The following is a 27,664-nucleotide window of genomic DNA, read 5'->3' on the forward strand; positions in this document are numbered from 1 at the left end:
AAATGATAGTTTTATCTACGAATAAGCTACGAAACTCAAACGCAAGTAAAACTAAAGCTAGTTCACGCTAAGGGTTTATCAAAGTTTTCTACTCTCGCATGCTATCGCAATAGAGTTGGAGTAGAAGATTCGTTCCACTCCTAGTTCTTTAAAATTCGTGTTTCCTAAGATTATCAGTCTATCCAAAGTCAATGAGAGCATGGACGGAAATTATACTACGATGGGAACTAGAAAACAATATGCAAATAACGAAATGATGGAATTCAAATACTAACTTGACAATAGTGAATGAATTAGGGGAATTCGATTTCATCTTGATTTGACTTAATCAACTAACAAAGAAATGTCGTAATCCAAATGTCAATGCTTTCGTATAACAACTGGTATTCTAATCCCTAATTATTCATTAAAATCTCTACCAAATAATAACTAGCATGTGAAGCAATCAAACCCATTCTCATGGTGAACTAATTACTTTCTAGAATTGAATAGATTATCACGAGGATTTCTAAGCTAGCAAAAATCAAGTTTTCATCAAGGCTTCCTCAAACCCCTCTAATTGAGGTTTAGCCTTGATTCATAAAACTATCATTTCTATATGAATTTAAACAAGACATGATATAAAGATTGGAAATTTACTAATTTGAACTACAATAGTAATGATTTCAATCGAATTAAACAAGAATTGAAACTAAATTAGCACTAAGATCATGAATACTAATTATCAATGAAGACAAACTAATTCTAAATAAGAATGAAATCAAGAACTAAATGGAAATGAAAACTAATACTTTATTATAAAACTAAATATGATTCTAAAATAATAATCTACTTTGTTCTAAAACTAATTAATGGAATGTAAAAAACTATATCTAAAACAAGCTATTGAAACTAATTAATGGAGTCTAAAACTAGATCTAAAATTATTGGTTAATGGCTACCTAAAAACTAGAATGCTTAAGAGCTAAGTCTTGTGTCTTCAAAATGAGGAGACAAGATCCACATTTTCTTGCATGGGCTGAAGATCCATGTTTTGGGCCGAAAAATCGAGCCCAAAACCCAATTTCTTCAGTCCACATAGGCATTTTCAGCTGGATTTTGCTTTAACAGACTTTTCATCCACTTCTGCTCTTCTTATTGGGTCAAGGATTAGACCATTAGAAAGCTCTTTCCAAGCCGGTCGTTTTGACATAAGGTAGGCCCAATTCCGAGGTCTGAGTCCAAAGATATAGCTTTTGGAAGTTCTGATGACTTTTGTGCACTGTTTCTGCCCTCGTTGACTTTGACTTTTCAGCTTTGACCGAGCTTTAAAAAGGCTTTTTCTCCTTGAATCTTAGCCTTTAATCACAAAACTTCTTAGCAACCAACCCTTGCTCTTTTATCTCGCAAAAGTGACACATTTCTGCACATAATCGACTCCAATGCCTGAAATACATAAAATCAATGTGTCGGCGATAACTCTTATTTATTACTCGCATAATTGGTCTAAAAGTATTATTGTTAAGGGGTTAAAACTACAGTTTTGGGCTCTTATCAAACCACCCCCAAACAGCATTTGCTTGTCCTCAAGCAAATATGAGAAATTAGCATAAGTGACCAAAAATAGAGTTCTAACTAATCTCGTTTCGCCGAGTACGATTACATTGACCATATGCAACAAGGCCTTAAACCACTAGGAATTCCCTAGTGGACGAGTTATAGCCTTGTGAGAGTTTTCCAGTGAAGGTACTCACAAACTTCATCTATACTACAACGACTAAGAAATAAAACTATTGTTTCCTTATTTATGCCTCAATTATCTATACATCTCACTTAGCAATGAATACAGAATAATCAAGTTGAAACCTAAGCTAATATGTGCATAATAATTAATCATCTAAGAATAAACATATATACAATGAGTAATACTATGAAATGCACTAGCAGGTCCGTTTCTGAAAACTCGAAATAACGTCCTTAAGTAGGTCCTCACATAAATGTCAAAACAAAACCACTCGATTTTTCCGCTCAAGTTTAAGCTACTCCGGTCTTGTGATGGGCACACTTTACCTTACAATCTCAATGACACACAAGGAAGCCGGAGTCGATCAAACACATCTGCCACTTACTATCACACTAACATATTCCTAATTGAGCTAGAGGTCTTTATTAGGTATTGCGGGGATTAGGAGATGGTTTAAGAAGGAAGGAAATGGATATTCAAAAAGGACAATTCTAAGAAAATAGAGTTTTCATATTATGTAACTAGAAAAAACCTTGTTCTTTACTTTTGCTTCTACACTTTGTTTCTATCCTTAGCCATATTTTTCTTTTCCTTTGGCTTTTGACTCCTTTGATTCTATTTTTGGAGTTCTAACTCTTTATATTCTTTTATTTTTTATTTTATTTTTATTTGGATGGAAACTTTCTTTTCTTCTTTGAAGCGACTAACAGATTTTCGATTTCAAAGGTCTTTTTCTTTTCTATTCTTCATCTCTATTCTCAGACTCATTCAAATAATAGGTAGGATGATTTTTTTTATTTTATTTTATTTTTAATTTTGTTTTATAAAAGGTTAAAAGATTTGCGGTTTATGAAAGGCTAAAGAAAGGCTCAGAGGGGCAACTAGCGGAAAATAATTTCATAAGGTTTGAATTTCTGGCTATATCGATCCAAAGAGGGCCTAAATTCTCGCTTAGGATATGGTATAGTGATCAAGCAAGTGGACGTGTGATTTCTCTATCCGGATTTTACTTTTCCCTTGTGTCATTTCTCAAATGTTTCACTCATATAAGGCTTTAGACTATATTCTCACAGGATTTGTAGAATAAGTACTCTAGCCTAGATTTCAGAAACTTACTGCCAAACAATTATAAATACTCATGTAATATATTTATAAAAAGATGCAAAGATTATTATCTACATATTAACCTAAGTTCCTAAAAACTATTCTAATAAAAAAAACTAACGTGAGACTTCTAGATTATTAAGAGCATAGGGAAAGAAAACAATACCAATATTCCTAAGTGTATAGCATAACCTTTTTATTTATATTTTTAAATTTTTGAAATTTTCACTAGAAAACAAGTGCCTATCGTACATATCTATATCCTAATAGATGCCTTAATTACACGTGTTTCTATGCCACCCCCAAACAAGAAGCATGCTTTGTCCTCAAAGTATTGAAATAAAAAAGGTATAAAAATACCATAGAAACGCGTGAAATTCTGGAACATCTGCAAAACAAGGTTAAAACATACTAATATATAAAGAGAAAAATAGATGCAACTCTATAGGAGTTCCACCCGTTATGGGGTTAAAAGAAGTAAATTGCTTGGGACATAAGCAGACACTAACTGCAACTAAAAACTTACCTTAACTCCTGTGTTTAAGCATCATCCTCATCCTCTTCAATAAAGAAATGAGGTTCCTTCACATCCTGCCATGCCATGGTGATTTGCCAAGCTTCACGCCATTTATCATCTACAATCGCTAATCTATTTAGCGCCACTTGGTCGGATGGGGTGTAGGGGGCAACCCAATGAGGTTTCACCTGCCATCCCGGCCAAGTCATAGCACGAAAAGATCAAATAATACAGAAACGGCAAACTGAAGAATAGTGGAAATGGAAGTACATAAACTGGGCAGTTTAAAGCATGATGATGAAACAAGGGCCTTGGCGGGGTTACTTGATATTTTTACTTCTGCATTTTCTCTAAGGGAGATTGCTTCGGCATTTTGCAAAGCGGGTCGTAATGCTAAAATCGCTGCAGGAATTTTGGCTTTGAACCAAATGGATGTACTTCTTCTGCTTCTACTAGTCAAACATCCAATGAGGGGTCGACGGAGGCAGTTCCATCAGAGCAGGTGACAGAGATTATTCCATCAGAGAATTCGATTAATGTAGATAGGAATTCCAAATCATTGAAACCTAAAAAGCAATCTGCTTCTGTTGGTACGGTGTCGAGTGTTCTTGGTAAAGCCTACTCTAAACCCTTGATTTTATGCAAAGTTTGGTGAAGTGGCTTCTGCTGAGTATTTGTTTGAGAGTATGGTTAACAGAGATTTGGTTTGTTGGAGTGCTTTGATGTCTACTTATGCTCAATATGGGTATCTTTGATAAAGGCGATAAAAGTGTTTAGGCAAATGGAAGTAAATGGAGTTAAACCTGATTGTATGACTCTTGTTAGTGCTTTATCAGCTTGTGCTCGGTTAGGGTGTTTACAAATTGGAAATGAAATCGATAAATTTATTGTGGAAGGGGAGTTTAGGAGCAATATGTTTATTAATAATGCGCGATTGGATTTGTATGCGAAATGCGGGGATATGAATGTGGCTAGAACTATTTTTGATGAGATGTCTAAGAGGAATGTTGTTTCTTGGAGTATTATGATTGGAGGTTATGCTGGTGGACAAATCCTTTCTGAAGATGCCCTCTTTCTCGTCGTCCGGTTGGCCTTGGTTGCTGGGCTCGTTCAAGAAGCAATGCATAATATATTTAAGGGTTAACTAGTATTACCCCCCCACTAGATGAGCCAATTAGGATCCCACTAGATGAGAAATTAGGGTCTCCCCCCTAAATACACACAAAAAAAAGTCAAAGTGGGTTGACCGAAATTTTTTTGTGTGTATTTAGGGGGGAGACCCTAATTTCCCATCTAGTGGGGGAGATCCTAATTGGCTCATCTAGTGGGGGGGTAATACTAGTTCACCCTATATTTAATTGCTCATTTTGATGTTATATAGACACATTTTATAAAACTATATTTATAGTCACTGAATTTTTATAGACGTTTTTCTGACATTTGAGTTCTAACCAGGTGACGCGGGTTATGGAAATATGAATTTACATATGCAAATATGAAGTTACATATGTGAATACAAATTTACATATGCAAATATGAAATTTCATAGACGCGTTTTTCGACATCCGACGGTGACACGTGTTATGTAAATATGAATTTTCATATGTAAATATAAATTTACATAGGATGACGTCAGCCGGGTTTGTCCTTAAGTCGAAATTATAAGTAAAGATTGATGACGTCAGCTCGGTTTTTACAGGGGTATTTTGGTCTGTTTTGGCTTTAATGTTATATTTTAAATAATAGGGAGGTTTTATGCATGTGTTCGGTTAGAGGGGGTTTTTATGCTGGTTATGTATTAACCAGGGAGATTAAACCCAAAATCTGAAATTTTAAGTGGCTGCTCTGATCAAAACTCCACACTCTCGCTAGGCTCATCTTTGACCAAAAGTGTTTTCTTTTCCAGATCAAAACCGGCTAATCTTTACTATTTTCATCGTCATTCTAAATCGCCCTTTCTATACACACCCCGTGTTTTGCTTCACTTCAACCTAAAAACTCAAATTTTCCCTTTCTGATGAAGCCGCCCAATTAACCTTAAATTTCGGTGAATAACTATCCTACGCTCATGGGAATAAATTTCTGTGATATCATTTTTTTTTAATTTTTTTTGGAGTGGTGGGGCATTCAGAGGTAGAAGAAGACGGGTTTTTGTGACTGCAATCAAAGGTAACTTGAATCTCTCATAGTTTGTCACTTTTGATTGATTCATCCCATTTATTTGTTTCTTCGTTTTTTGTGTTTACAGTTTGGTCTTTTTTCTTCTTCAAAAGAATGTGTCCTGAAGCCATCGCTGCATACCATACATATTTTGAAATTGCTTCAAAATGTGTCTGAAGCTGGTGAGATCTATGAAGAGATTGGAAAATTGGAATCAGCGACATCATGCTTCATGAAGTTGGGGAATTATGAAAAAGCATGTAAGTAATTTGTCAGTCTGGCTGACAAATAATCTCCATTTTAATTCTTATCTTCAGGGTCCTGTTTTAGAAATTCTTTGTGGTTTTAAAGATAACCAGTTAGGACATATATGTTGCGATTAACAACCAGACATCCTAGTTGGTTGGAGCAAATGAGGAGGCTCTTCACTGTACAGACGAAAAATTAAAGTTTACATGAGTGGTGGGTGTTGAAACGCCTTGGTCAGCAGTTTCTGAGAGAAGAAATCTGATAAACCATAAAAATGAATAGTTTACCTACGAAATGAACGATGAAACTCAAAACGTAAGTAAACTAAAACTATTTACGTGCCTATATTTTATCAAAGATTCTACTCTCAATCCTATGAGATATAGTGGAGTAGAGTGATTCGTTCCACTCCTAGTCCTTCCACATGCTGTGTTCTCTACGTATAAGTACTCTTAACTCTAAAGTCTAATGAGAGATTTACGAAGTGGCAACTAGACTATGATGCAACTACCCACAAGATGCAACTAGTCGACTATTAGAACTACTATGGGAATGCTACGTTGATTCTATGATGAGGAGTTAGAGGGGGATTGATTCCACCTTAACTTCGACTTAATCCTACTAACGGCGAATAAATCGTCAGAATCCGAATTGAATCGCCTTCGCGAGAACAATATGGTTACTCCTAATCCCTAATTACACATGGCATTTCTACCAATTTATAACTAGTATGTGAACGATTAAACCCATTCTCATGGTGAACTAATCGTTTCTAGAGTGGAAAGGAAATTACGACAACTCTACGATAATCGAATAAAGCTTTCATCAAGGCTTCTCAACCCCCTCAATGGAGGTTTAGTCGAGAATCATCACGCTATCATTCCCAATGGAATTCAAACAAGACATGATATAAAGATTGAAACTTTGCTTGTTTAAACCCAACTCAAAACTACTAATGCAATAATTGAATTAAACTAATAATGGCAATTACTTGAATCTACGAATTGAAACTAAACAATTAATGGAAATGAAACTAACTTATGGAGAACACTATTTTATTAATCTAATAAATAATAAAATAATGATTCAAATACTAAATTAATAATCTAACTAATCTAAGTCTAGCTATCTACGTAATAAGGGAAATTAGATCTAAACAATTGTAAATGACAAGAATCGAAATTGACAAACTAGCTATTTTATTTATCAAACTAATGAAGAATAATAATTCTAAGAGTTTAATCTAAAACAATAATTGAATTTAAACTAAACTTAATTTTATTACATGAAAACTAGATCTATAATTATCTATAGTTTTAGGTCTAACTAGCTACCATTAACAAAGAGTTAAGCTTTGGTTTTTATACTTTCAGATCCAAAAATCGTGCATGGGCTTGGAGCCATGTTTTGGGCCAGAGAATCAGGCCCAAAACCCAATTCTTTCAGTCCAGAAAGGCCTTTTCAGCTGCAGTTGGCTTCAACAGACTTTTTGTCCACTTCTGCTCCTCTGATTGGATCAAGGCTTAGACCATTGGAAAGCTCTTTCCGAGCCGGTCGTTTTGACATAAGGTAGGCCCCATTCCGAGGTCTGAGTCCAAAGATATGGCTTTCGGAAGTTCTGCTGACTTGTGTGCTGTTTCTGCCCGCGTCGACTTTTCAGCTTTTGACCGGGCTTTAGAAAGGCTTTGTCTTCTTGAATCTTGGCCTTTAATCACGGAACTCCTTAGTAACCGACCTTTGCTCCTTTATCTCACTAAAGTGGCACATTTCTGCACATAATGGACTTTGAAGCCTGAAATGCATAAAAACACGTGATCAGTGTTAACTCTTAATTATTACTCACATAATTGGTCTAATAGTATGACTGTTACAGGGTTAAAACTACAGTTTTGGGCTCTTATCAAAATCCCTTATACTATTTGCTTTAAACTGCTACAATTATTGAAGTAGCTTCAAGATGAATATTTGGAGAAAAGACTCCTTTTTGTTCAGAAAGAAGTGCTTGCTCTTCAGATTTCTGGGGTACTAAAGTTTCATGCCAAGTATGATGGCCAAAGATCTAGGAGCTTTGGTTTATTTGAGGGCTTCTTAAACTTGGTTTTTTACCCTCTGTGTTATATGGAGTCTGATATTTAACAAGAATGGTGTGTTAGTCTTCTGGACAAAAATACCGCAATTCAAGCAGTAGGTTTAGTTCATTATGAAAATCTCACGTCCTTTTAAAGGGGGTCACTACAACCAAACAGCACTTTTGTGACGGCTAGGAGGCGTCAGAATTATTTTTTGTGACGCCTACAAGGCGTTGGAATTTAGGCGTCTGTGTTGGTGTCAGAAATATTTGTGACGCCTAAACTGCGTCATTAATTGACATATTTATCGACATCCAGACGCCCGTCACTAAATATGCATTACTAACGCCGCCGTCACTAAATGTGCATTACTAACGCCTCTACGCCGTCACTAAATTTGCATTATTGACGCCTCTACGCCGTCACTAAATTTGCATTATTGACGCCTCTACGCCGTCAGTAATTATAAATTTGTTTTTTAAATGCTTACTGACGCCTGTCAGGCGTCACAAATTATTATTTATTTTAAAAAAAATATATATTTGTTTTTGGTTTCCATCCTAATATTTATATTTTTTTCCCCCTGAAATCGCCTGCATAAATACAACCACATAAACCCCAAACACATAATATAATTAAGACTTTACAAGCAATTATACACAAAGAAAATCTTAGTAATAACCATCACCAAAATTTGACTAAGTATATATATCACTTAATGAATAACATGTAAATTAAAAGATATAGATGTATGGATATAGCATAATCTACCAACATACTATTTCAATATAATTCCTATACAACAACTCAAGATCACATCTTAAGAAGCAAGAGCATGGGGTCCTTGACGATTCTCCTGGCGGTCTCGTTCTAAAACATACACACCCTGGACCAAGCTGGCAGCTACAGATCTTCGGTGATATTCATTTTTCCTTCATAAAAAGAAAAAAATTCATTTCAACTAGACCTTAGTCAATACAAGCTAAGGAACCACTAAAACAAACTATTGACTAGTCAATATACACAATTTTCACTAACTATGCAGTCGTAACATAATATGCTCTGCCACATGCATGATTTCACAAAAAAAAAATGAAATTTACTAGCATTTAGACTGTTAAGAGTAGAACCTTTTCAGCATTCCTAAACCTCGGGTTCCAACCACAAGAGAATCAAGCTTCAAGTCATCAACTGCATCACAAAGTTTATCCCTCGGGTGAAAACACTTGTAGATACTTTCTAGCTGGGAAAGTAATGACATACCTTTCTATATTCGGTCTCGCATGGCCCTTGCATTCATTTCTCTTCCTTAAGATTTGTGACTCAATCTCTTTCAGCTTCTCTGAGGTATCCTCAAAGGATTTTGCACAAAGAAGCCTCAACCTTTTAAAGAAAGCAGCACTTGGTCATTTCCATAGCAGGTACAGAGGCATTTCCTCTAGCGACACCACCAAAGAATGCAGCGAGCCCTCACAAAAAAAAAAAAAAATTATGGTGTAGTGCATGATCAAATCTTCAGTATATAAGCATCTAATAAATTTTCATGAAAAGGACATACAAAAATACTTTGACATAGTAGTCAACACACCTTTAGAAGTGCCCTATCATCATCATTGGCATAGCCATTTTTCCTTTCCCGGTTTACTTTCATCGACGCCTCTCTGCTTGCGAGTAAGTTATACCATTTAGTATCAAATGAAGTCCAAAAATGATAAAAAAAATAAAAAAGTTATAACGCAACAACTTGGGCACTAAACAAGTTATAACGCAAACCACCGCAGTTCACACACCGCACCACCAAATCCACATAATGCACACCACCACCAACCACCACACACTACACGCCATATATATTGCTAAAAATAGTAAACAATCTTTACTAGAAGGAACCTCGAATCTCCCCGAACTTGTCGGGTATCTACGATAGCGTGCTCTCACACCTCCATCGGTGTGGGCATCTCGGTGCATCACTTCATCGGCGAATCGAATCAAGAACCAAACCCAACCGAAGATTCAAATCAACTAACTAAACTTCTCAAGCATGCATCTAGTAGTACCAACATTCAAATCAATTTGCAAACATATTTGAGTCTCATCTACATAGGAAGAATTCCAAGCTTCAAGCAATTCATTTTACAAAATTGAATATCATGGAGTTTTCAATCATCAATTTCTTACCAAATTTCAACCATTCAAGCTTTATTGATTAACCCACCATTGAAAGAGCTAAAAGTTTTCAATCATCAACAAACCGACACCAATGGCAAAGAACAATACCCAAGCCAGCAAGAAGCATTAGGCAGCAAAGAACACGCGATGGCGGTAGCAACACGCAAAGCAGCGGCCGTAGGCAACAACAAGCAAGAGGCGTGTGCACGCAACAACAAGCAAAGCAGCAGCAAGCGGCGCACGCGGCAAACACCCAACAAAGCGCAGCGGCATGCAACAAGACCCAAAGAAGAATAAAGCAAAGTGTGCACGCAATGACACCATCCAAAGACACACTTCACCCAACAAAGAATGTACAAAGACCACACCACACCACACCACACATCACCACACTCATACTCACCACACTAGCACTTGCACACACTCACACACTCACACACACTACTACCACCCACGCACACACACTCACACACTACCACCTACGCATTACACATACTCACACGCTTACCACCACCACCAAAGACACACACACACACACGTGCGGACCACCACCACACTACACTATGGTATCGGCAACACACCAACCATAAGCGGTTGAGCACCAAGACTGGTGTGGCTATAAACACACATGTAATCCTACAAAATTGTTTTTATTAGCTAGAAACCTTGCTTTCCATGCATACAATGCAATTTAGATCATAAAAGCATCACAATCAATGTTCAAACACCACAGAAATATCAGATGTTCTTAAGTAACTTGAAGCTAAAGTACAATCAAAATTTTAACAAACGAAAAGTCGACATCTAAGTCTAGCAGACCAAAGGATAGACATAACAAAATGCAATGTTTATGGGAAACGGCAAATACGTAATCATACATCAGTCAATAACGGTTCATATGCAGAATGCTAAAGAAAATGTCCCCAAGCAGATCATAGTTCTTCATTCAGTTTTCGCAAAAGCCACATCTTATACTAGTACTAGCACCTCCATACGTTTTCACCTCCTTAAACCATGCCTCTTTCAGTTACCCAACTAGAACTGTTAAACAAGCCTAGTGTAAATTCAATTGTGAGTGTGATTAAACCATCTCATTTTTCCTCATTACTCAATAATGGATTCACAATTAATGGGAAAAATCCCTATTATTCATATAATTCTAACATTAACAAAGGATCATTAAAAGAAACTAAACTATAAACGTTCAAGGTTAAGCAAATTACCTTTAGCGGCATCCATCTCCTTCTCAACCTTTGCGGAGCTCCCACAACCTTTGCCTTCTCAATTAGTATTTCTATACCATACAACACATATATCCACAATTGCATAGCTATAAGAATCTTTAAATACATTGGAGCCATAAATTTTATGAATCAAATACGCCTAAGAGAACCCACAATGTATTGTAGACCACTCGGCGTACGCCCACAACCAATTGGTGTATCGAATGAAAAAAAAACATGAAAAAATATATGAAATATTATTAGAGCGGAAGAACTATGAGGCTTACAAACACTAACCACGCTCACTAAGTTAGAATTAGTTCAAAGACAAAAAAAAAACTCCATGGGAACAAAACTATAAACCCTAGAAAACGAAAATCATGGTGTTAGAAATCCCAAACACCTAAATCAAGACAAACAAAACTTATCTTCATCGACCGAAGAGAATGGAAACCTCATAAGATCGAAAAAGAGAGTACAAAACTGTTGGGATAAATAAAATCTGCGTCCTTTATTTCACCTTCGTCAAAATTAGGGGAATATGAAGATGGAAGAAACAAAACTACATTTTTATGCTTGGGAGAATCATAGAGAGGGACCTAATTGAACGAACAGATTTAGGCGTTGAGATGAAAGGGTTTCTCTCTTTCTTGTGTTGAGTTGAGATCGATAAAAAAACCCGATGTCTTTTGCGATTGACGCCGATCTCGTGGCACATGCTAACACGCGTAATCGGGTTTTAATTTTTACTAACTACTATATTCATACCTTTCACCTATATGCGCCAAGATTTTTTTTCCAAAGAATTACTTTAAAAAAATAAAATAACTTTTTGATTTATGGTGACGCTAAAAAATGAAAACTGACGCTTAATTGCCATCACAAAGTTTCTGACGCCATTTTGATGTCACAAAACTTCAAATGTCTTTGTCACAAAATTCCTGTTATGGTGTAGTGGGTTGACATGGCTTGGAATATTTATAGTAAATGGCATGTCTTGTAGTTAGAAAATAATTCTTTAGTTTACAATTTTGATTCGTTATATGTTGTTTACCTTGTTGTAAATAATCAAGGCCTTTCTGTATGTAGGATTGTGGTGCAGATGGCAATGACCAAATTGAAGATGAAGAGATATTTGGAGCAATTATTAGTCACTCCCTTTGGTTTATTCCCTATTCATTTTTGTTTTTGTCAAGTGAAAAGCTTCGCCACATTGAACCTTTACAGTGTTGTTATGGAACATGCACGACATTCTCAGATTGATGAGAGCAACTCTTTGGAGTCTGGTTATTGTTTGGAGTTGAATTGGATTTTTGTTCAAGGTAGTATGATTGATGGTTTATTTGTTTTGTTTTTGGGGTTTAGGATATTGCGGTTGCTGACCTTCCTCCAACTCATCCTATTCGATTGGGGCTAGCACTGAATTACTCTGTGTGTTTACTATGAGATACTGAATTCTTCTGAGAAAGCTTGTAGCATGGCGAAACAGGTTTGCTTACTATTTTTGGATTCAGGCTTCAAAGTCCTTGTTTGACGTCTAGATTTATTCATGTCCTTCCACAAAGGATTTCTTGTGTAAGTTACTTATTGTGGTTAAAACTAAGGTATTGAGACTGAATTCCGCCTTTCACTAGGGAAAGGGGGAAAGGGGAAGTGTTGTAGTACTGTTGCCTTATAAAAATACTTACCAAAAAGTAGAATGAAAAGAAAAGCAGAATTACCAGCTATTTTAATGACTTGGTATTGAATCAGTAGGGAAATGATTTTCATTATGTATGTCTTCTTGATGAACTTGCTCAAGAATTATGTTTGGAGATAGTTGGCTCTGCGTTGTTGGAAGTTGGGAAGCTAGTAGTATTGCTCAGGTGAACTGAATGATTTGCATATTGAAGCCAAGCTTAGTGAAGATAAGGATCTTCTACAGCATGCTAAGTTGCAGATCAAACAAGATCTGAAATTGTTCGGGCAGCCTATCAGAGAAAAGTTGCTTCAGTTTGAACAAGAGCTCAAAGATAGGTAGAATTTGTAGGACTTGAGGTTTGCTCAATTGTTATTGGACTTTGAAATGCAACAGTTTTAAGATTTTTGGTTTCAATGTAACCAGGCATGTGTTTGCTGTTTGGACGTCAATTTTCTTAGGTGAACTATTTACTCGGATATTTGATATCTTCTTGGTCGTAACATTGGTTAGATTCAGGGCTTATTTGTTTGTTTCTTTAAATCCATACATTATCTTGATTTAAAAAGGTCTTATTTATTGTTTATTGGGAGACGGATAAAAACACTTGCCTTGCTCACTTTGTAAAGTAGCGAGGGCTTCTAGGAGTTTAATTTGTTTCGTTGTTTTAGTGAGCATTTATGTACAAATAAATTTCTTGTACTTATTTCTTTTTTTTTTGGTGTTATTGTTTCAGGAAGGAATGTTGATGGTAGAGATATCATGGTTCAATTTGCTAAGTACGGTCCAAATGCCGAACCAATGTAAGTTACTGATTTGTGCTTGATTATTTTCGTAATTGAATTTAAATTCATGATAACCAATCCAAAGCTAAATTATTAAGTTGAGTCATCCCATGAATAGTGTACTTGTGTATGGCGTGTCTGCACACCAGGGCATGCCTAGGCTCACGCCATGCCCCTAAGGCTTAACCCTGGTGCCAAGTGTCAATGTGAAGCTTGGATATGTGGAAAGCTTGCTCCTTGACGATCATGGTCAGTCTTTGGAAAACCAGGAACAAAGCCCTCTATGACGACAAAGCTCCAAGCTACACACATGTTTGCTTTTTGATCAGGAGAGCGATTACAAGAGCGCATCATAAGTCCTCGGGGATTATGGAAAACTCGATGCATGACCTCAAGATTCTAAAGCATTTCCAGCTACAGCTCAAATTTCGCAGGTCCCCAAAGATCTTTGAGTGCTTTTGGCTACTTCCTCCTCCGGGTATACTCAAGATAAACACTGACGGATGTTCGAAAGGAAATCCGGGAAGATCAGGGTGGGGATATATCTTCAGAAACTACAGAGGAGATTTTTTGGGAGCGGCTGCTGGTGGGATGGGTATATCCACTAACTACATGGCGGAAACAATGGCTATTATACAGGCCATTAAACAGGCAATTGATTTGGGTTGGCGCTATATTTGGGTAGAATGCGATTCTACTTCAGTTGTCCAGGCTTTCCAGAACAACACCACACATTGGAGAGTCAAAGAAACCTGGCAATCTTTGAAAGATAAAGCGGCATGGATTAACCTCACTTCATCTTGGCGAGAGACTAATCTGGGAGCGGACAGCTGTGCCAGACAGGGAGCTGCGTTAACACAGGGGGACAGTATATGGTGGATTTCTCGACCTTCATTCATGATTCATCTGGAGAACCATCATACGACTTATTATCGTTTTGTTCACTAGTTCTTCTTTTCTAGTGCAGGCTTGTATCTTTTTGTTTCCTTCTTTTGCTACATTGGCTATCATGTAATCCTTATTCTTTATAATTAATCAATTACCTTTAACAAAAAAAAAAATGTGACGGCATAGATATTATAATCTTTACTTTTATATCATATGTAGCACTCTAAATTTTATCTATAATCTTGACTGAATGATTCCATCTGCTTATGTGGTAACTCAAAGTTAAACATTATACTTGTAAAGTACACTAATACTACTTATATCTATTCTTAGGTTTATAGCCCTTTTGCTAGCTATTAGTTATTAATAATGACAACACAGCTTATGGTTTTTGTTTCCTTCATTTGATCAGGAGGCGTTAGATACTGTTCGACTTTGTAAAGATGATCAAGAAAGTACATTTGCTATGCTTGCTTCTGTGCTATGGCTAGGAAACATTTTTGTTCAAGTAATTAACAATGAGAACCATGTGTTTGTTAGGTTTGTCAATATATGTCTATCTGTATATATGGTAGAAATGAATTAAGGAAGGAAGTAGGAAAACTCATTGTGAGACTTTGTTTTTGTTTCAATGTAAATTGTAATTTGGATTGGAGGCTTTGTTTCTTTCTATGTAAATTGAGATTTGGATTGGTTTTTCTTGTTATTCATTTGTTGCTTGAGTTGTTGTATAGATATTTATGTGAGATGGAATAGTCAGATGTGGAAGAATTAGATTTGCAGGGTGGAAAAAAATTTGACCCCAGGATATTTTTTTTCTTAGACTAAAAGTTAGTAAATAGCACATCCATTCCGTTAGAAATGACAAATTTAATTGGGCCACCAATAGTTGACTATCTGTTACAAAGAATTTTAGTAACGGATATAACCGTTACTAAAATTATTATTCGTTACTTCTGATTTCCTTTAAAAATTGTCATCCTGCTTGTATGATTACTTCGCGAAACCACGCACCATAGGTGTCACTTTGGAACAAGTCTTCAAAAGACCGTTTCGGTATGATACAAGGGGATGTCATCACCAGACTACTCTCTAGAACATCTGCAAACGATCCTGGAACAACCCACAAAAAATTGGAATTTTTTGTGCATACAGATGTTAGAGCCCGGGGGGCGCTCAGATTTGGTCTGGGTAGGGCGCAGGTCGCTCTCAGGTGAATTTCGAGTTACAGTGTTTTGGGCGTGGGGCGCGCTCAGATTTGGTCTGGGTAGGGCGCGGGTCACACTCAGATGAATTTCGAGTTACAGGTGGTCAAGCGCAGGTGGCGCTCAACTGAGGTGCAGGCGCGCTCCGTGCAGCTTAAATGCTGAAGTGAAGAATAAAAGAGATAAAAATAGGGAGTGGAAGGTGAGAGATGAAAGTGAGATGTAGTGTGGGTTGTGAGTGTACAATGAAGGAAGTTTATATAGGGTTTTAGTTTCTAAAACGAATCGACAAGTTGCCAAAAAGGTTTAAGGCAGTTGCCGGAAACAAAATATTTCCAAAACTTAAAACGGAAACAACCTATATTCATTATTCTAAAACAAACCTAATATCTTTAAGATTGACTTTAGAATAGTAACTTCCTAACTCTTTGAAATTTCATCCTACCACAAAATCTAATCATAGGCATGCCAATATCGGCAGCATTCCCAACAATCACTGTAAAACTACTTCTAAAAATTGTGGATCATATAAAAATCATTTTAGAATAAATAATACCACCCCAAAACAATTCAGGAAGGTGGGATTAACACAAAATCAACACATAATTTGAAAAGAACCACATTAAATTCAAATTCAAATTCAAATTAACTACCGAATTTAAATTTAGCTACTGAATTCAACCACTTAACATCCAAACTAATAAAAACAATAAAACAACAAAATTTTCTAAACAACTAGCCACGTGATGAAGATGGACCCTGAGATGAAGATTGGGCCTGGGATGAAAATGGGACCTGAGATGAAGAAGGGCCCGAGCCATCCGTCCTTTGGCGATGACGCTCATGCCTCTCAGACTCATCTGAAACAGAACCCCCCAGGGGTGGCATGCGTCGTAGAATCTCTACTTGGAACAGGCGTTGTGCTTCCATCTCTGCCTTCATCTCTCTCAGATAATGCGATTCGACGACGAGCGAACGAGTCTCCATGTTACACAAGAGATCCTCCTGACCCTTGTCGAGCATTTCAAAACTCATTTGAAGGTTCTTTTGTTTATTTCGAATTATAATCTACCTATCCCGTACATCTTCACAAATACCATAAATGCAACACAAGACAGTATGCAGCACTGACATGCGTTCTAAATCAAAAGTACACCTCTCTAAGGCATCTTCATCCAAACATGTCATATCCTCCATTTCCTCATCCGAATCAACTACCCTATCCTCCGCTAACTTCTAAGTCTTTTGGATACACTCCGTATAAATAATTACATTTGAATGCAATTTTAGCATAATACGAACAGATTTTGTATTAGCTCTAAAAGACAGCATGATTTTAGTGATCAATACCGGAAAGGGTGCGACACTCTTGCCAACGCCTCTAATCATAGTTAAAATAAACTCAAGGATGCAGAAGTTATACCTTTTCTTCTGCAATATCCAAAGAATGTGAAGACAGTTCAGACTGATGTCACTGACCTTCTCTTTTCCCGTGACATTCCTACCAATCCACTGAGCTACAGCCAGTTGGTTGGTTCGCAGAGATGACTGTCGAACACAATGAGAATTCGAATTGTACTGACCCTCCATGACAATGTCTTTCATCAATGTAGGAACTCCCATATACTGGGATTCCTAAAAAGTGGCTTCGAGGTGGCGTTTAGGCGTAATGCCTAAAATCTCAGCCAACAACTCTCTCGATATTGCTCTCCTAGTCCCAGCCACCTTCACGAAAATTTTCTGACTCTCCAACTTTCTCTTCTTATAGAATTGTTCGACCAAATCGGAGTGGTAGAAATCATCTGTCGAGTACCACAACCTATTCCAATTCCTCCTAATCATCTCGTCACGAAAAAAAGGGCGAAAGCGGTGAAAAAAGCTTGTTCCGCCAAAATTCTTCGTCCGAGAGTCATTGAAGTTTTGAAACGATTTGTGGGTTTGAATAAGGTGGAGGAGTCGAGTTTGAAGCAAACTCACTAAAAACAATGGGAGGTAGCGCAGTGGTTTGAGTTTTTTTTGAAATTTTTACTGTTTTGGTGGTTGAAATTGTTGTAGATGGTGGTGGAGGTGTTGTGGATAGTGTTTGGGGTGGGGGAATCCTAACTTGCGTGGTAGTATTTAGGTTTTCTCTTTTTTTTTTTCTTTTTTTTTAAAAAAAATTTTCTAGGGTTTGAAAGTCGTTAACGGCGGAATATGGAGTGGGGAAGAGGTTCGTACTGTTGACTTGGGCCCAAGCCCAATCAAATTCGGAAATGCCCATTTTGTCCTCATGCGCGCAAAAATTAAAATTGGAATTCTCGACTCGTTATCGGTCCGATTTTTGCGAATGAGATATGAAAACGATCAGGATAAAATTTCCAATCCAATGATCCATACCACATTCTAATCTAACCGCGGATGACATATAAAAATATGGTAAACGTCTTGAAATGCGTGAATGACGTAAGTTATGCGAACAAATGAAATCTAAATGCATAAATAACGTCAACCCGAATCAAAATACGATTAACGGCATAAGCAACACAAATGGAAAGTTTAGCAATCAAGGACAGAAAACCAACACCCCACCCCCAAACAAATTTTTGGCAACGAAGTTTAGGAAATTTGTTTTAAACGTAGGTTTTTTAAAGTCAGATTCTCGAGACTTCCTAGATTACTATTTTTATGGTTTTGATACTTTTTACTTTTTATGAATAAGATTTAATATAAGAAAAACGAAAAATAATAAAAATATAATTCACACCATAGAGAAACATGACTCAAAAATCGAGAAAACATGCAAGAGTGGAAAATGTGAATTATGTTAACCGTGGACTTAGGATCCGGTACTTACAGCCACACACTCCATAGGGAGGGCCCGGTTACCTGAATGGTGCACTTACTAATATATAGAAGTGAAAGGAAGTACACCAAACAACAAAATGAGTATTTTATAGTCAAATACTCAAGACTATATTTAAAACATATGTATATAATGAACATGCAGTTTACCATATATCAACAACCTAAAGAGTTGTGGGTCTTTCCATAAATAAATAACATGGAATGCACCCCCAAACACCCAAACAGAATCAAGCACCAAGATTTTCTACGACGTAACCTAGTGAAATGAAAGCAAAGTCTGATAGATCTAGAACGTAACCGAGTATGCACCTTCGTCTTCATCTTTGAACGAGAGGGTGTCCAAGTGAATGATCGTGAGAAAATGGATGTTTGTGGAAGATATGTTGGATATGGATTAGTTTTAGAAGTAAGGAATGGAAGAAATGAGGATGTGGGTTTAGCACAAAACTCATTCATGGTGTAGGTAAGAATTGCCTCAATTCTGAAAATGAAGGTGTCAAGTGCTTTTCCCTTGGGAGTTATTTCCATATTAGGATGATTTAGAAAATCATTAAGCACAGAAGAAGCAAGAGGGTCCAGTGCAAACTCCAAGTTCCTTTGAAAAGGTGGAGGGCGGGGAACATTGATGGAAGGTGAATGAGTAACAGAATGATATGAGGTAGGTAAATGGTGCTCACCTAATGCTCTTAGTTCTAGATCATCAGAATCTTTTAAATATGCAAGACATTCCTCAATAGGTGGGTTAGAAGAATCACTGGGATAGAGGGTGAAAAATTCTTCTTCTGTCATGGCGTCGAGGGATGAATGGATGTTGATAAGTGGGGACTCGCGAGGTGGCAAAGAAGAGTTGCAAAGGAGTTGAAGAAAATCTTCCTGAATTTCATCTACGTCCAGGGAGTCCTTGTCGAAATTAGAATTTCCGAAAGAAATGAATTGGTGCATATGATTCTCAGGAAACGTGTTGTTAAAATACTCTTGAGCTAAGCTCTCTATCATGATAACTTCTCCATCGATATTCGTATCAGAAAACTGTTTCATCGTTTTAAAAACATTAACCTCAACAGAAAGATAGCCAAAGGACAAGGACATCGAACCATCGCGGCAGTTTATAAGCGCGTTGGCAGTTGTCAAGAAAGGGAGCCCTAAAATAATCGGAACAGAGTCGTTAGCGACTTCTGTATCGATGATAACAAAATCCGTAGGATAGTAGAAATCTTGAACCTTAACAAGCATGTTTTCAACTACACCCTTAAGATACTTAATAGACCGATCCGCTAATTGCAACATCATTTTAGTAGGTTGCATCTCCTGTAGACCTATTTGTTTGTATAGATAATACGGGAGTAAGTTAACACTTGCCCCCATGTCTAATAAAACGGTCGTCGTGTGGGAATCTCTTAAGGTGCATTGTATAGTAGGATGATTAGGGTCCTTTGATAACCCGTAAAAACTCAACTAGATTACTCTAACTTTATTCTTACGGTATCAATTTATTTATTTCCTACTCTCACATATAATGAAGTAATATATAAAGAGTCAGGATTCGTTCCACTCCTAAACTACCAAGACATAATAGAATTTAATTAAGGGTGAACTAGTGTTACCCCCCTACTAGATGAGTCAATTAGATTCCCCACTAGATGGGAAATTAGGGTCTCCCCCCTAAACACACGGTCAACTTGGTTTGACCGTTAATTTTCAAGTCAAACAACTAAAAATGACATAAATGCCCCCACCTAATTAAAATTGAATATTTTCTGTTTGTAAATAATGAGGGCATTTGTGTAATTTTTAATTATTTGACTTAAAAGTTAACGGTCAAACCAAGTTGACCGTGTGTTTAGGGGGGAGACCCTAATTTCCCATCTATCTAATGTGGGGGGGGGGGGGGTGGTAATACTAGTTAACCCTTTAATTAATCAAACACAAGGAGACAATGGTGAGAGCAATATTTATAGATGTGAATTTACACTATGAAACTAATATATGAATTTAACTTATAATAATTTAACTAAGCAATTTAATGTGACTTGAATAAAATATGGAGAAGAGATTAGGAGAATTTGATTTCACTTAGTTCAATTCCTAATATGCTAGTGTAGATTATTGCAATCCTAACCAATAAATATTAAGTAATGGATCTCTAATTATTCATGACAATCTTTGCCAACTAATAATTAGCATGTGAGGAATTTCAACCCATTCTCATGGCGAATTAACTAACCTACTAGAGTGAAACTCTTAAATAAGCAATAATTCTAACTAACATATCAAGTCTTCATCAAACTTCATCAGACCCCTCTAATGAAGGTTTAGCTAGAAGTCATTAGACTATCATTAATAGAAGGATAAGAAGAAAACATAATGAAGAATAATAACTTGACTTTTATTAATCTAATAGAGGCTACAAACTAAACTAATTAACTAAAACTAAACTAAACTACAAAGGAGAAAGAGAAAGAACCATAAACTATATTAAACTAAAGTGGGAGTAGCCAAGTTTTGGTTTAGCCTTAACCCTCTTTATATAGGAGATGGTTAGGTTACAATTTCGTGCATGGGCTTGGAGCCATGTTTTGGGCCATGAAATCAAGCCCAAAACCTAATTACATGTCCAAAAAGGTTTCTCTGTGTGAAATTACTTCAACACCCTTTTTGTCCACTTCTGCTGCTTTGATTGGGTCACGACTTAGACCATTAGAAAGCTCTTTCCGAGCCTGTCGTTTTGACATATAGTAGGCCCAATTCTGAGGTCTGGATCCAAAGATACGGCCTGCGAAAATTCTGTTGACTTTTCTGCTCTTTTTCTACCCGCATTGACTTTGACTTTTAAGCTTTGACTAGACTTTAAAAAGGCTTTTTCTCCTTAAAACTTGGGCTTTAATCATAGAACTTCTTAGCAACCAATATTTGCTCCTTTCTCTTGCAAAAATGACATATTTCTTCACATATTTGACTCCAACACCTGAAATACACAAAAACTCATAAACACTACTAACTCATATTTATTATACACATAATTGGTCTAAATATAATATTATTAAGGGGTTACAACTATAGTTTTGGGCTCTTATCAAACCACCCCCAAATAACATTTTTCTTGTCCTCAAGCAAATATGAGAAATTAAAATAAGTGACCAAAAATGGAGTTCTAACTAATCTCGTTTCGTTGAGTGCGATTGCATTGACCATATGCAATAAGGCCTTAAACCACTAGGAATTCCCTAGTGGACTAGTTATAGCATCGTGAGAGTTTTCTAGAAAAGGTACTCACAAACTTCATTTATACTACAACGACTAAGAAATAAAATTATTGTTTTCTACTTTATCCTCAGATATCTATACATCTCACTAGCTAGGAATACATAATAATCAAGTCGAAATCTAAGGTACTACGTGCATAATAATCAATTATCTACGAATAAACATAAATATAATGAACTATGCTATGAAATGCAATAACAGGTCCGTTTCTGAAACTTTGGAATAGCGTCCTTAAGTAGGTTCTCACATATATGTTAAGACAAAAACCACTATGATTTTTCCACTCAAGTTTCGCTCACTCTAGTGCGTAGTGGGCACACTTTACCTTGCAATCTCAAGGACACACAAGGAAGCCGAAGTCGATCAAACACATCTGCCACTTACTATCACACTAACATATTCCTAATTAAGCTAGATGTCTTTATTAGGTGTTGCGAGGATTAGGTGATCGTTTAAGAAGGAAGGAAATGGATATTAAAAAAGAACCAGTCTGAGATAATAAAGTCTTCATATTATGTAACTAGAGAAAACCTTGTTCTTTACTTTGCTTCTACACTTTGTTTCCATCCTTAGTTTTTTTTTTCTTTTGACTTTTGACTCTTTTGATTCTGTTTTTGGAGTTCTAACTTTTTATTTTATTTTTTTCTTTAGATGGAAACTTTCTTTTTTTTTATTTGAAGCAGCTAACAAGTTATTGGTTTCAAAGGTCTCTTCATTTTATCTCTATTCTCAGACTCATTCAAAAATGGGTAGGTTGATTTTTATTTTTATATTGTTTTGTATAAAAGGTAAAGGATTTGCAGTTTATGAAAGGCTAAAAAAAAGTTCAGAGGGGCGACTAGCGGAAAATTATTTCATATAAGTTTGAATTTATGGCTATATCGATCCAAAAAGGGCCTAAATTCTCGTTTAGGATATAGTATAGTGATCAAGCAAGTGGACGTGTGATTTATCTATTCGGAATTTACTTATCCCTTGTGTCATTTCTCAAATATTTCACTCATATAAGGCTTTAGGCTATATTCTCACAGGATTTGTAGAATAACTACTCTAGCCTAGATTTCAGAAACTTACTACCAATACAACCATAGATGCTCATGCTATATATTTATGGAAAGATGCAATGATTATTACTTACATATTAACCTAAGTTTCTAAAAACTATTCTAATTTAAAAGCTAATATGAAATTTCTAGATTAATATCATCATGGAGAAAGAAACAATACTAATATTCCTAAGTGCGGGCATAGTATAAATATTTTTTATTATTTTTTTATTTTCTAATTTTTATAAGACAAATAATATGTAATATACAACCTAATATGTGCTTAAACATTTGCAACGTGTTTCTATGCTACCCTCAAACAATTTGGGAGAAGGTGGTTCATGAAACAATTCAATAGCACAATTAAATTATATAAGTAACTATTTTTTATGATTTTTAACATTTTATAAATAAAAGTGCGTAATTTATATCCTAAAAGTGCCTAATTTTTGCAAATGTTTATATCCCACCCCCAAAACAATCGAACGCTTTGTCCTCAAAGTGTAAAGAGATAAGGAAATAATTTACCATAGAAATGTGGTAAAAATTGGCAGTGCCTGTAACAGAAATATTATAAAGATAATATGATAACATGAAGCACAATAAAACTGTTACGTACTAACTAACAAAACTTCTACTAGAGTAAACATAACAGACAAAGGGTGGCAAAAAGATTTGAAATGAAATACCAAAATATGCCACCCCCAAACAAAATTTGAAAACTCTTTTGAAGTTTGAAAAATTTTGTGGCCTATACTCATTAAGGTGGTATTTTACAAAAAATTATATGGGTCTTTTAAAGTCAGATTCCCCTAGACTTAATATAGGGTAATGGATGATGTATGATCAACTATAAACTAATACCCAAAAGAGTTGGGTGTCTAGCCATAAAAACATGATACTAAATGCACCCTCGAACAGAATGAAATTGTATAATTGGAAGCAATTATGTAGAAGAATGAAAGAAAACTTATGTAACCCATCAAAAAACATATGCAAACCGTCATGTTGTTGCTGTTTTAAAGAGTTAAAATGACCCAAAAGATGAATTAGTGATATTTTGGGTGAGAAAGGAATGAAGTACACTCGGTTAGATGAGGCTTAGATGAGGAAAAATAAGACAAACAAGGTTTCTCACTACACTCGGTCAAAGCTTGGCTCTCAACTACAGGAATGGTGTACTCATGGGATTGTGTACTAGGCAAACACTATTCACCGTGAGGGTTGAAAAAATTATAGAGGGTCTCTGAGGCAATAGGCTCAAGTGCAAATTCGAGGTTCTTCTGAAATGGTGGGTGAATGGATGGCTTAGTTGTGGTAGATGGTTAGATTGTATGAGGTGGTAACTCAGGTGGATGGTGGTCAGTTGATGGTTTATCAATTGGTGGATCCTCACATGCTCTTAAGAAATCATAGAATTCTTCATCTAGCTTAGCTGAATCTATAAAGTTGTGGTTCGTGGCTTTATCTGTAAGAATTTCATCTATGTTTTCCATTGTTATTTCCTCAGCTGCCAAACTAAATTTAGATTCACATTGCTCTAAAGATGTTACTTCCTTTAATTCCTGCACATTACCTTGTTCATGCCTTAGATTAGAATTGTTGATTTCTATTTCCTCACTCTCGTCCTCTAAAACAATATAAATTTCCTCAATAACATCATGGTCATCCGAAACAAGTCCTACAGGGTCGTCTTCAAGAATTTCCTCATCCAGGTTGTGTGTGGAGTTAATATAATGGTTAATGGGAGGGTCATGGGAAGGTAATGGTTCATCTTGTGTGCCGATCTCTGGCAAGGTTGAAAGTTCTGTGTTAGGTGAGGGGATCATGGAAATCATTTTGGCTAGATTCTGAAGCATAGTTTGGGTTTTTGCATTTTGTTATCTAAACATTTTTCCATTGTTGGCTATTTGTTGGGAAATTTGGTCTGGGAAGGGTGGCAAGCTAGATGGGTGGGTGATTTCTGGCATAGTGGAAAAGTCTGGCGTAGGTGAGGTTAGCATCAATCTTGTCCGTTCTAGGTTCTGAAGTATTATTTTGTTTTGGGCCATTATTTTATCAAATGTTGTTAGCGGAGGAGAAGCTTGGTGATGTGGTTCTGGTTGGTACGGTGTTTGATAGTTATAGTTATTAGCGTTTGAGTAATTATGGTTGATTTTGTACTATGATGGATTAGGTTGACTCCATGTATAGTTTCGATGACTAGAAAACTCTTGATTGTATTGGTTACTATGAAAATTTGAAAATTGAGGCTCATAATTATTATTATATTCTATAGTAGGTCCAAACTCTTGGTATGATGGGCAATAAGAAACCCAATGGTAAGGACTACCGCAGCATGAACATGGTGAAGGGTTTACATAATAATCACATGATTGTTCGTCTGCATATTGATATGTCATACTGGTTTTAAAAATATATTCTAAGACAATTAATATGCAAACGAAACTCTAACTATAAATTTCTAGATTGGCATGTGCGTTGACGTTTACGAAAAAGAAGCCTAATTATACTAGAATTAAACTCCTCTGATAGAAGAGGCGAGGAGTGGAAGAAGGAGTACAAGAATGCCTCATTGCTACGCGTTTGAATAGCGTCTTGTATATACGATCTCAGTGTTTGTATAATGTTAGAAACACTGAATAACTTGAAGAAATGAAAATTTGGGCTGACCTGTGAAAATCGGGCTGCTCCAGAAGAGGGCGCGGGGTGCGCTCAGAATTTTCCTGTGAAGGGCGCAGGTCGCGCTCATTCCTGAGGCAATTTTCAATGAGTTGAGCGCGGGGGGCACTCAGAATTTGCCTGTGAAGGGCGCGGGTCGTGCTTAGGTGGAACTCGAGTTACAGTGTTTTGAGCGCAGGTCGCGCTCAAACTTTGCCTTGTATGGGCGTGGGTCACGTTCTCCAAAAAATCTGAAATTTTTACAATAGGTTGCTAAGACATCCGGTAAGTATCCTGTAAAATTTCAAAATAATCGGAGCTATGAAAGTCCTTCTACTGCCCTGCAAAGGTTGCAAAACAATTTTCAGACACAATACAAACAACTGAATGGTTAACCAATCAAAACAGAGCCAAAAATCGCCAAAATTTTACTGGAGACTTTTGACAGATCATGCGTGTTTTTGTAAAAATTTTAGAGAAATTGGAGTTCTACAATTCCTCCTTATCGGCCATTGTTCCAGAAATTAAGTGTTGCAAAACTGCAGAAACACACTGGAAACACTCCACTAGTTAGGAGGTCAAAACAAATAAAAAACTCGTCAAATTTTTACTGCAAACTCCTGACTTAGGATAGATATTCCTGTAAAAAGTTTAGAATTTTTGGAACTTCCTAAGTAGCCTTACTTGTCTGTTTTTCAAGAACTTACGGTTTGAAAACTGAAATGCAGCACTGTAAAGATCATATTTGTTCACAAGGTAAAACAATTAGAAAAATTCTGAAAATATTTCAGTAAATCAATAACACCTTAGATATTATGCCTGAAAATATTTAGAATTTTTGAAAATTTAAAAATACCTTCACCGCAGTATTCGTCACTATGATTCTGCAATCTTAAGAGAGCAAATTCTTGTCCTGAAAGAGTTTAAGATGGCAGCGGCGCCATTTGATAACCCATAAAAACTCAACTAGATTACTCTAACTTTATTCTTATGATATCCATTTATTTATTTCTTACTCTCACATATAATGAAATAATATATAAAGAGTCAGGATTCGTTCCACTCTTAAACTACCAAGACATAATAGAATTTAATTAATCAAACACAAGGAGACAATGGTGAGAGCAATATTTATAGATGTGAATTTACACTATAAAACTAATATATGAATTTAACTTATAATAATTTATAATTAGCAATTTAATGTGACTTGAATAAAATATGGAGAAGAGATTAGGAGAATTTGATTTCACTTAGATCAATTCCTAATATGCTAGTGTAGATTATTACAATCCTAACCAATAAAGATTAAGTAATTGATCCCTAATTATTCATGGTAATCTCTGCCAACTAATAATTAGCATGTGAGGAAGTTCAACCCATTCTCATGGCGAATCAACTAATCTACTAGAGTGAAACTCTTAAACAAGCAATAATTCTAACTAACATATCAAGTCTTCATCAAGCTTCATCAGACCCCTCTAATGAAGGTTTAGCTGGAAGTCATTAGACTATTATTAATAGAAGGATAAGAAGAACACATAATGAAGAACAATAACTTGACTTTTATTAATCTAATGGAGGCTACAAACTAAACTAAACTACAAAGGAGAGAGAGAGCGAGAACCCTAAACTATATTAAACTAAAGTGGGAGTAGCTGATAAGCACCCAAAAGTGTATTATGAAGCTCCATTGAGACATATAAATTTGGTTAATTATGTGTTTAATAATCATGAAATAAATATGTTTTCATACTTTTGCAGGTATTCGCAGTAAACATGGAAATATTATTTAAACCTGCGATAAAGCACAAGGAATGACATATATATAAATTCTTCCAAATCCGCACAGAAGCATCAAACTTCCGAAGCTCCTACCTCTTGAACCAGGACTCCGAATGCGACAAGTGAGCTGCTCAGACTATCAGGGCGATGAACTGTACGTATAGGCGGGAAGTTGTAAAATTGTCCAAAGACCGGACCGCTACTGGACTGCACATAGGACCCACTATACGGGCCCACAAGATTGGATGAGTCATCAATCATGGAGCATGTCAAGACAAAAATGACAAATTATTG

The 27,664-nt window shown here is 36.2% G+C and overlaps 1 long non-coding RNA gene across 1 annotated transcript; it reads right to left on the reverse strand.

Moving 5' to 3' along the window:
* Nucleotides 1-8,493: 8,493 nt before the first annotated feature.
* On the reverse strand, nt 8,494-9,097 carry LOC147503685 (uncharacterized). The gene is made up of 2 exons (XR_015220237.1): nt 8,953-9,097; nt 8,494-8,754 (listed from the first exon to the last, which is right to left on the reverse strand). It is a non-coding gene; the product is annotated as an uncharacterized LOC147503685 (long non-coding RNA).
* Between the last annotated feature and the right edge of the window lie 18,567 nt (nt 9,098-27,664).

The sequence above is a fragment of the Coptis chinensis genome, chromosome 4 (assembly GCF_015680905.1).
Source record: "Coptis chinensis isolate HL-2020 chromosome 4, ASM1568090v1, whole genome shotgun sequence".
NCBI lineage: Eukaryota > Viridiplantae > Streptophyta > Magnoliopsida > Ranunculales > Ranunculaceae > Coptis > Coptis chinensis.